The 11,123-nt window shown below is 38.5% G+C and overlaps 1 pseudogene; it reads right to left on the bottom strand.

Moving 5' to 3' along the window:
* Window positions 1-8,649: 8,649 nt before the first annotated feature.
* Window positions 8,650-10,657, bottom strand: LOC115585744 (interferon-inducible GTPase 5-like; annotated as a pseudogene).
* Between the last annotated feature and the right edge of the window lie 466 nt (window positions 10,658-11,123).

The following is an 11,123-nucleotide window of genomic DNA, read 5'->3' as shown; positions in this document are numbered from 1 at the left end:
CAGCAGTCTGAGGAAACAACATCTGCAGCTACAGTTCACAGTGTTAAATGTTCAAACCTGCAGAGCTTAAACTGTCTGTTCTACAGAAGCCCTGAGGGGCCATGTGACTTTAACTCAAGTCACATGAGTCCTGTTGGTATGAGTGACTTTCGCTTTTGCGAAAGTAATATTTTAATTTCATATCTTTACTTCAAGTATGAGTTTTGGCTATTTTTTATAACACTGCACACACACACACACTGCACACACACACACATACAGAGAGAGAGAGAGAGAGAGACTTATATCAAAGGCCAGAATTTCCCTGAAGTTCATACTTTCACTTTACTGTTTATAAAGTAGGAAATCCTGTCCACTGTGTGCGGAAATAACTTCAGTTACACCCAACGATGAAACTGATTACTGTCTTACTGTTTGTATGTTTGTATTGGATTGTAGACAACTTGTGCAGCTGCAAATGGTGACATGAAATCAGAAAAGACATCCAAGTATAAACAAATCACATTGGAGCTTTTATTTTGTGTGAATTTAAATGAACTGAAATCAAGACAGGCTTTAATTTTAATCACTTTGTTAACTTCCAATATGCACCAGGTCAAATTTTCTTTTTTACTTTGGTTTATAAAATATCTGCTAAACTAATGACAATTAAATCTGCTGCATGCTAACATGCAAAACTACGAGGGCATTCAAATATCAGTGTGTTTCTGCAGCCACTGAACGAAGTACTGGAGGCAGCGAGTGTGTATTTTTTGTCACAAGTATGTTAGTTTGCTAGAACTCAAGTCACATGCAGTCACGGAACTGGTTATAGTGGGATTAACATGCTGAGTGTACTGGTTACATGAGGTTTTTATAACACTGCACACACACGCAGACTTATATTAAAGGCTACAATTTCCCTGAAGTTTATACTTTCACTTTACTGTTTACAAAGTAGGAAATCCTCACCACTGTGTGCTGTTTACATCCTGTCCACTGTGTGCTGAAAAAAACTTAAGTTACACCCAACAATGTAACTGATCACTATCAGTATCAATGTGGCCATTGTTTGGCGCCTTAGTTTAAGGCTGGTTAAGCTATTTTCATACTTTCACTTTCTTCCCCCATCTTGTATATATGCACTCAGCACCCCACTGTGTTCACTCCAGCAGCTGAGCTGATCGCACCAGCACACAACTTCTCCTGTTAACAAAGGAACCTCATTCAGTTAAGCAGTCCACCATGTGAGCTTTATTATTTCAACTGAAAGTAAACATGCTTTATAGCTTTCCAGATGTGTTATAAAATATAATTTTCTATAGATTTGTACAGAATATGTTCATTACCAGAGTTATTTTTTTTCCACCTGAGGTCGTTCTCACTGAGAAACTCTGTTTTTTTGCTGCTGACATTTCCTCTTTTTCTTTCACAGTAAACTTCTTGTCCTGAAGATGTTAGGTAGGCAAACATCATCCAGAGGAATAAGTGTACACTCTTCTAAAAAGTATAATTTATCGAGCAGACAAATGTAACATTTACATTCAATAAACGTCTAGTTAATGTATGACTTCAGTGAGTGAGAGCTGACAGATCTCATTGGAGGAAAACAAACTGCCCAAACTTTGATTTTTAGTACCTTCATGTTAAATAAACTTAGTATGTTCACATGTGTACAGTCAAGTCAAAATGTGAAGTTTGTAATTGTTTTGGTACAAATAATAAGCAAATATCAAAGTTTCCCTTTTCTCTCTTTCAAACACGAGTAAATCACGTTTTCGTCAGTCAAATAGAGTATTTACCCCACTAGGCTGTTGTTAAAATTGTATTTTGGGACTTTACCCTATGAACCACACAACAGGCTTTCTATAAAAATTACAGAAATTACACCAAATATTAAAGTAAATTGTATCATGTGATCATGTGACATATCTGCAAGGAGAAATAAACAAATCCAACTTAAAAATATTACTTCATCAAAATAACTTAATAACTGAAGTTGTTACATTATTATTTTCATTGTAAATATTAAATAACATTTTTCCAATGTTGGTAACAATTTTGGTCATGTTGTAAATGTTTATATGTATAGATTCCTTTTTCTTAAATCAATTAAGCAGGATATATTCTCACTTTTTCTCACTTTTCAATGATTTATGGCATTGTAACTGTTATACTACATACAGCGTTTCTTCTTCTCCTCACCTCTTTTCACAGAGGTGCAGGACTATTGTATTCATGAAAAATGAGCCCACAGCGAAGAAAAATGTGACAAATACAAAACATGCTTTGGGTTCATAAGGTTTAGAGTTGATATTTCAAGAAAAAGTTGTAATGTTATGAAAAGAAAGGTCATTAGATACAGAGAAGAAAGTCAACATTTAACAAAGAATATCATATTTTGAAAACAAATACAACAAGTAAAAAAAAATTATTCCACCACTGAGAGAAAACTGTCTGACACATCAGTTCCTCAGGTCTAAAAGGTTTTACGGAATTGAAACAATCTGGCTTAATGACTCCTTGATGACTTGTCACTCTAAACTAACAAATCAAACTGAAGTCCAGTAAATCAGATGTTCTTCTGTGGACTGATATCTGAGACAAACTGTACTTTTGAAAAGTTTCATCCTTCATGACTCTCTTGAGTCTTTGACCCGATGTTGTTTTTGGAACAAGCTTTCTCTGGTATGATTTGTTCTCTAGTCATCTTTGAGATTCAATGAAGTGTCTCTCTGAAGGTTTCCCGCTGTCTGCTGAGGCCAGAGGGCCCAGTGCTGGCATGGATATAGGATTGACTCTGGAGTCCGGTGCCAGAGTTATGGTTAAAGCAGAACTTGCCAGTGCTTCAGTCTCAGCTGGGCCTGTGAAAGCTACCGTTGGTCTGTCTACAGATACCGGCATTGGTATCGGTCCCCCGGGTATTGAGGCAAAGGTGCTGGGAACAGGCTTCACCATCGGACCGGAATTGGCCGTATCTTTCCTTGGATCTGAGATTAGATTTAAACTGTGGTGAACTGTGTCTTTGTTGCAAACACAGCTGTTGATGTTATTTACCTTCTATTGCCACAATTAAACAATGATTGTATTTGAAATCTGCTAAATTTTTAACTCAAACTTTTTGTCATGTCATTGTGGGTTTTTCCTTGTTCAGCGTCTGCTGCTTTTATATAGACAGTGAACATAATAGAAAAATGTGTTTTTGTCATGCTGAAGATAAAATACACAGATAAGCACACTGTACTGTCCATGAGAACAACTTCCTGTTCTACCTGCTGGCTTCCTCTCAACTTTATCATGATTGTTGACGTCTGAACATTAAATAAATGTTGACTTCTGATTCTGTATTCCATTTTCTTCTCTTGAAGTAGAAGATGTATAGTTAAAACTGTCAGTACCAAAGAATGATGCTGAACATGTACTGGAGGCTTTTCATATCAAGCAGCAGTAATTCTGATTGCATGGCTTCACATGAAGCTTTGGCTCAGGTCTGGCCTGGATTACACCACCTTTTAAAGCATTCATTCATATTATTTTACTGAAGATTGATTAATCATTTACTCATTAAAGACCTGAGCCTGAAGTCTTGTAATGTTTCTCAGCAGCCAGAAATCCAAACATAATGATTTAGAGACATAAAACCATCTTCACACAATTCAGTTAAAGCTTTTATGTGAAGCTCAAACATTCACATGAATATTCACAGTAACAGTTTATCAGGTTAAACACAGCTAAATGAATGGTTGCTGCTCAGATGATGCTGCAGACTCTTCACTGTGAGTCCTTTTTAAGTCATTCAGTTTGTGTTGACTTGTTCAGGTAAAGATCCAGGTGTGGCTGTGCAGTCCAATAATCTTGTGTTTTTGTCTTTACTAACAGAAATTAAAACAGATGATAGCAGGAATAAGAGTCATATTCATCTAAAGATGCAGTGCAGGTATTTGTCTCACTAAACAGGCTCACAGGTGCCCCCTTCTGGTGAAAACAGCATACAGCACTCACTGAAAATAATAAAGTTACTGGACACTTAAATAATCTTGTGTGTTTAGGTTGAGTTGCATGTTGTCCTGATGTGTGTGTGTGTTAATTAAGACGTCAGGTTGAGTCCTCAGTAACCTGTATGTGAACTGTGCAGGATTAATGTCTCCTCTGAGCAGTTTGGACTGTATTTAGCTTTATTCAGCTGCACAGTGAACGTATTCTCTGTGACCAAACCCACCGTGACACTGAAGAATCCCCACAATGCACCTGGCTCAGATTGTTTCTGCTGCACACTGTTATTCTGAGTTATTTAACAGGATCACAGCCTGAATCTTCCACTGATGAGCTGCTTCTAGGAACTCATTCACTTAATTAGTGCTGAAACTATCAGAAAAATAATGTGTAAACAATTTGGATCAGACAAAAATGACAAACATCCAGATAGTTCATATAATTGGAAATTTAATATTTTAAGCAATCAAACTGCTGGTCAATCAAAATGAGCAAATGAAAATACAATCAAGATAAAATTAGGACACAGAGAATTCTTTGTAATTAAGTATTATGTTAACAAAATAGCCACTGAGATACACCAATAAATGTTATACACCATTAATGTGATTGACTTAATGAACGTTGACATGCTCCTACTGTGTTTTATAGCAGAAGTGGACAACATCACCCAAAAGAAAAACACAATTATAACAATGAATACACTTTCAGGTCAGTTTGGCTGAAATTGCTCAGAAGGGAAGGTGTTTCCTGAACGACCTCATGGAGTCAGTGATGTACACTTTGACTAATTAAGTCAAATTGTTCCTGGTTTGAAACAGGATGTGAAATTACTGCTGACAGCAACAGGCCTGCAGGACTCTCTGAGGTCATTTCTGTATTTTGAACTTCTGGATACATTTCAGGTTCTTTCTCTGAGTCGAGGGTCGTCTAAGACTCTTTGGTTCTTTCATTGTCAGGAGGAAATGAAACATAAAAGCAGTTAATGACTGATGAACCTGAAAATAAGAAAGCATGTGGAAGAACTAGTGTGGGTCAGTGTCTTACTATGGGGCTAAACTGTCACATAAAATTGTGGCATCGAAATAAAAAGTGACATTGAAAATAAAACCTGACATAATAAATGAAACTCAAACACTGGTCGCTGCTGAGGACTCAACCTTACTGTGCCTCTGTACAGGTGAGAGACTGAAGGTGCCAAACAGGTTTTAATTTTCAACACGACATTTCATTTTGGACGTCAAGATTTAATTTAACTGTAAACTTAACACCTAATTTCATATTCAACAGTAAAACAATTAAGGGCTCCAGTTAAACCTACTTCAGATATGATTTGCAAGAATTTATTTGTGATACGAGTCCTTTACATGGCATAAAAAAAAAAAAAAAAACAACAACTTCCTTGATTTTGATTGTTTAAAGACTTACTTCCTGCTGCATCTAGAGAACTACTGTAGATCTGCTCATCACAGACTGTGACTGGACAGAAAGTGACTGAACATTTGCACTAAAATCTGTCTGATGCTGAAAGAGCTTCAGATATTATAGAAATGAGAAAAGCTGAAGACAAAATATTTCAGATAAAGTGTAACTGCTGTAATACAAATACTTGATCTTTACTTTAAATGATTCTTAAAATACACACACAAACTATCATTAATGAATAAGAAAGTTAATAACAAAACATGTTTTATAGTTAAAAACCATATGTAAATCATATATTTCTGAATACAAATCTGAACAGAATTGAAAGAAATTCTAGGTTCTGGTCAAATTTGTGTCTTCAACACAACATACAGACCAGCAGTGGTTCTAGACCAGTTTTAATAAGGGGGGCCAGGTTGGGGTCGGCTTTTCTGTTAGGGGGCACACACAACCCGGAAAAAAGGACAAATCCCTCATTCAGACAAAACTGTGTTTACAATTTCAGCAATTTTGACTGGGTAGTAAACTGCTGAGACACTTTATTTCTGCCTTTCCCTTCAGAACAAAATCAGTGCAAGAAATCTGTCATTGTATTATTGATGCAGATTCCCTGTCAGGGGGGCCACAGGGGGTCCAGACCCCCAGAGTTACGGGGGCACTGGCCCCTGTTGGTCCCCACTAGAACCGCCCCTGATACAGGCACACTTTGTACACTGTGATCAATACCATTTCAAATCTCTTGGCTATAAGAACAATAACATTCAGTAAAAATGCACCTGTTAATTAAAGAATATACATTTTTGCACAGATCTGTGACATGAGCAAACTCTCTCACGGAATGATAGAACAACCAGTTTCAGTTCATTATAATGTACATAAGGGTGTTCTGATCAGGAGGGCACCAATCGTTATCAGCTGATAAACATTTATTTACTGTCAGATAAACACATGAGACAGTTTGTTTGTGCTACAAAGCCACAACCACACACAGCGCAGGACTCTGCTGCTCCCTGGCTGCTAACAGCTAGCTAGCTCCACCTCTGCCCATATCAGTACAGATATTTAGTGCCTTCTTGGTTTAACCAGATCAATATATTCACAAGCTCCTACCAGAAAGATGTTACTGACTGAGGGCATAGAAGGACCGGTACCAAGGAATGTTTATCGTAATGTTAGATCTCTTGCTAAGAGGCCAGTCAGTGCTGTGGTGAGAGATATAACTATGGCAACAACATGAGAAGATGATCTCTATTGCAATCAACATACTGTAGCTGGAAGTAGTCCATTCAATGTATGATTTGGGATTGTCTTTTAAAGAAAAGTATTGTTTGCGGTCATCCCTGAGCGAGGGGACAATGTGACGCCATCTAGTTGAGCCCAGTTCAGAGCCAACAGCTGACAGAGTTTAAACAGTGGACTGCTGTTTCAGTTTACAATTTAAGTAAACTAGTGCAGTGCCCGTAAGAAAAGTGTATTCCTATAAAAAAGTGGGAGGTTAAGAAGCTTTTTCATAGATGGCCAAATGAGGCTGTGTTTGAAGGTGGGGCGTCAGGGATATTTAGGTTTTTGACTATTTTTGATTTTGCCATCATATTTCACCTTAAAAACTATTTACTTGGTGTCATTATTTTCAGCACAACCTCACATGTGTGACTGTACAGTTATTTTTTTATTTTGACATACTGTATTAACACAAAGGACCTAAAATCACAAAAAAAACATAAAATCCGAGTAGAAAAAGTTAGATTTTTTTACTGTGAAAACCACAAATATGTTTAACAAACCATTTTTTTTAACTTATAATGCAAATATAAATTGTTGTTTGCTAAATTGTGCATACATTTTAAACATTTACGAAGTTATATGTAACTATTTACATTTAAATGCAGGCAGTGCTCAGGTCTGCCTGAGCTCCTTCCAGCTGAATGAAGAGCTGCACTGCCTGCTCCACATTCAGCTTCTCCTCATTGTTTTGACTCATTAAACAAAAAACCGACTCCACTATACACTAAACACACTACACCAAACACTACATAACACACTAATTACACACTCCAAACACGCTAAATGTCACAAATCTCTCAACTCTCAATATCGTTGTCTATACACCGACCGTCTTGGCCTGTCAATCATCCACCTACGTCCCTCCCACAACTTCCTGTTCCTCAACAACCAAACTCGCTGTTTGGACACTTTCGTGACAAAAGCCCATTTTTACCGTTTCTTGACGGCAATGTTCGCGAAAAAGCGTGGCGGATATTATTTACCCTAGGTCCGGTTTTGGACATGCCGATGCGTCCGGTCCGTCGCCTCGGGAGGTGGGCCGTGTAGCTAGCAGCTACAAGCTAGCAGAGATATTTGACTCACAGAAACACACACACACACACACACACACACACACACAGACAGACAGAGATTCCTTGCTTTTATAAAGAGATGACGTCGAGCAGTGAGCAGGTAGTGGTGTAGTGGCTGCAGGGCACAAAGACTGAGACAACTGAGAATGACACACATAATCTTTCCTATCTTATCTGTCCTATTGACTTGTTCTTGAATCTCATTCTACAGTTTTAAACTTTTCATTTAGTTTAACTTTTCTTTAAATCAGTATTAAATAAATTGTTGGTTTTTTTCTCAACATTTTGGTGGCAAAGTTACACTAATAATAACTATAGATGACAATAAAGTGAAAAAACGTCCTTGTGATTTTTGATCGGTATCAGCCATTACTACTTCTACTGATAAGTGATCAGCCCCAAAAATCCTGATCAGAGCACCCTTAAATGTACAACTAAAACCAGTCAATTATGATATCAGTCCGTGGTGTTACGTTGCAGGGCCTTTTCAAAACACCCTCTGTGCATCATCAGCAAGCTTGGTGAGTATAAAATTCAAAGTACTGTAAGTTGCGGTGAAAGACAGGCCCATAGCTACTGGGATTCCAATTATTGGAATGAATCTGGCCCCTTCCTCTGCTGCCAATAATGCAGCTGTGCTTGCACACTGACTTAACACCTTGATGATAAGATCAGCGGTTATTTTGGCGTGCAGCCAGTGGTGAAATGATGACAGTCATCAAATCATCAAATGGCACACCTGTGATTTCTGCCAGACGCTTCAGTGATGGTCTATCAAGACCAAAACCAAATACATATTGTGTGACAACACCAGCCAGCAAAGGTGCATCAACAGCAATAGAAAGCCCAGGAACTGGTACAGCTGCTCCAACTGCAGAAAGAGAAGCATACCACTTTATTTTGGCCTGGAAAGCCTCTTTTCTTCTTGTTGATGATCTGCTGGCTGATGTTGGGGCATGGCAAACAGCAGAGCGTTCCTCTTGTGTTCAGGAAGTTCTCTCTCCAGTGTCTCCGTTAAGAGACTAAAGTCATGCAGACGGAGCTCAAAGCTGGACACCAGGAAGACCTGTGGAGACTGAATACCTTGTTCCTGAAGACCTGTGGTCACAAAAGGAATAAATGGTATGATAATTAGTTTTAAAAAATGATGAAACCATTTAGATTGTATGTTTATTTTATATTAACTCAATAATATGCACATTTCAGTTTAGATGTTGTTTTGCTTCTAATTTTGTTTCTCACCAGTGCAGTAATCCCATGTGCTTTCATTTTTCTAGGTGGGGTGAATTTAATAACTAATAATGACTTTAAAAACGAACAACAGCTTTTATTGTGAAAGTCAGAGGCCTGCATTGGGTGACTTATTGTTGCTGTTGCTTTTGACTGAACATTCCTCCAAAGTATGTTTTCTGTACCACACTAAGCCACTGAGCCTGAGCTGCTTGATTTGGAAGTAAAAAAGTGATGTTTCTGGGCTTCCCTCTTCAAAGGTGTCAGCATGAAGTTTTGATAATAAAGGATACTGCGGATGCAAGGCCAGGTGGAAATAGAGCAATCTTATCAGAACAAAATCTAACGCCTTGAGTCCAGACCAGAAGCGGCTGTGTTCTAATATTATCAAATCTCTGGACAAAACAATGCCAAGAGTGCTTGTCCTTGCTCCATCAGAACCTCAGCCTTTGCTCTTACGAGGTTTTTTCCAAGTGCCACCTTCCTGTTCCTTCTGTCAGGGCCTTTTTTAAGAGTCTCTTCTGAAGGACACCCACTTCTTCTGATTGGTTCCCCTTGCCAAATTACTTAACAGACAAAAAGGAGGTTGACCTGCGTTTAGGCATCTCTCATTATTTGGCATGCAGGTCAAGCTTAGCTAAGCACTTAATTGTCTGTTACCTTTGGCCCCTTACAGTTGGGAAGCTACCTCCTGGACTTTTATTCACACAATGAAAATCAATTGGTCATGATTGAATTCAAACTGAAGTAAGTCAGAATGTGTTGTCCTCCAGACACCTCAAAAGTCTTTCATGTTTTTGTTTAGAATTTCATTTTTTACCTAATAATGTTGAGTATATGCAGGCATATGGTAAATTGTCTCATTAAAAAGAAATGCAGTTTCAACTGGTGATGACAACAACACATCAATACATGTGTAAAGTCTTTCTAAGTCTCAGCAGCTAACCTTTGCTAGATTTTTTGCCAGATGATGGATCCATATACTAGAAAATATGTGTATTGAGTTATGTATTCACTCACTTCTTCTTACTGTGATGACTGGGCTTGTCAGGTTTTAATGATGGAAATCTAGTTATTAATCTCACATTTATTCTTAATTGTAAGTCACTTACTTTGAATGCAGTCTTCCCTGATTTGTTCCTTAGTCTCGGTCTCACTGAACTCTCTCTGACTGCGTTTCTGAGCTCGTAAATCGTTGTCAATCTTTGAGCGAACAAAGTAGAACTTTTTCTTCATCCTCTGGACCTCCCGGTGCGAGTTTCACATCATTTTCTCTGAAGCGACGTTGTCTGAGAGGATGATGAAGAAGTCAAACTTCTCAAATCCAACATCGCTCAGGTACTGAGCAGCTGGAGAAAATGTCTGCCGCCAACACCAGGAAGATCCCACAGTGTAACATTGGGATAGTTTGGATGGGGGTATGGTGTAGGCTTTTTGGTGGTTTCTCTAACCCCAGTAGGAGCAGCTCCAGCATCCCCGTCTTTGATGCCTCTAAAGGCATTAATAAAGGTGGATTTACCAGAGCCGGTCTCTCCTGTGATGGCAATATTTAGTGGAATGTTATTCTGCCTGTCCAGATACTCTTGGATCTTTGCAATAGCTAAGGCCTGATTGTTGTTTTGTAGAGCATCTTTAATTTCTTCAACTGATTTACAGTCATGTGGAGTATCCATGATGATCCTTGATGATCCTGCAGTAAAATATAAGAAAATGAAAGTTAGAAATATGATCAGATTACATTCAGACCAAATCAGGTGGTGCGGCTTGAATGGGGGATCAGGCAGGTGCACACATAAGGCCCAAGGGGTGCTTGCACCACTGCCCTTTTGGCCTCATTTTAAAAAGTACTATTCTGTGTTGTTTTTTTTTATGAATAAATAAATTCCTATTGTACATAGAGATGTAAAAAAACAGTGGAATAAAAATGCCATGGCCATCTACCGTACACATTTTCTTGTAGTACGGTGTTGTGTGTGTGTGTGTGTGTGTGTGTGTGTGTGTGTGTGTGTGTGTTGAGCCTAAAGCCGCTTCTCTGTCTGCTGAGAGAGAGGAGCGAGAAGAGAGAGAGGGAGGAAGGGAGAGAGAGAGGGAGGGAGGAGAGAGGGAGAGGGAGAGAGGAGAGCATAGAGAGGAGATAGG

This window comes from Sparus aurata, chromosome 7 (genome assembly GCF_900880675.1).
Source record: "Sparus aurata chromosome 7, fSpaAur1.1, whole genome shotgun sequence".
Taxonomy (NCBI): domain Eukaryota; kingdom Metazoa; phylum Chordata; class Actinopteri; order Spariformes; family Sparidae; genus Sparus; species Sparus aurata.
Note: the sequence above shows the minus strand (reverse complement) of the source record. Positions and strands in the feature narration are given on the sequence as shown.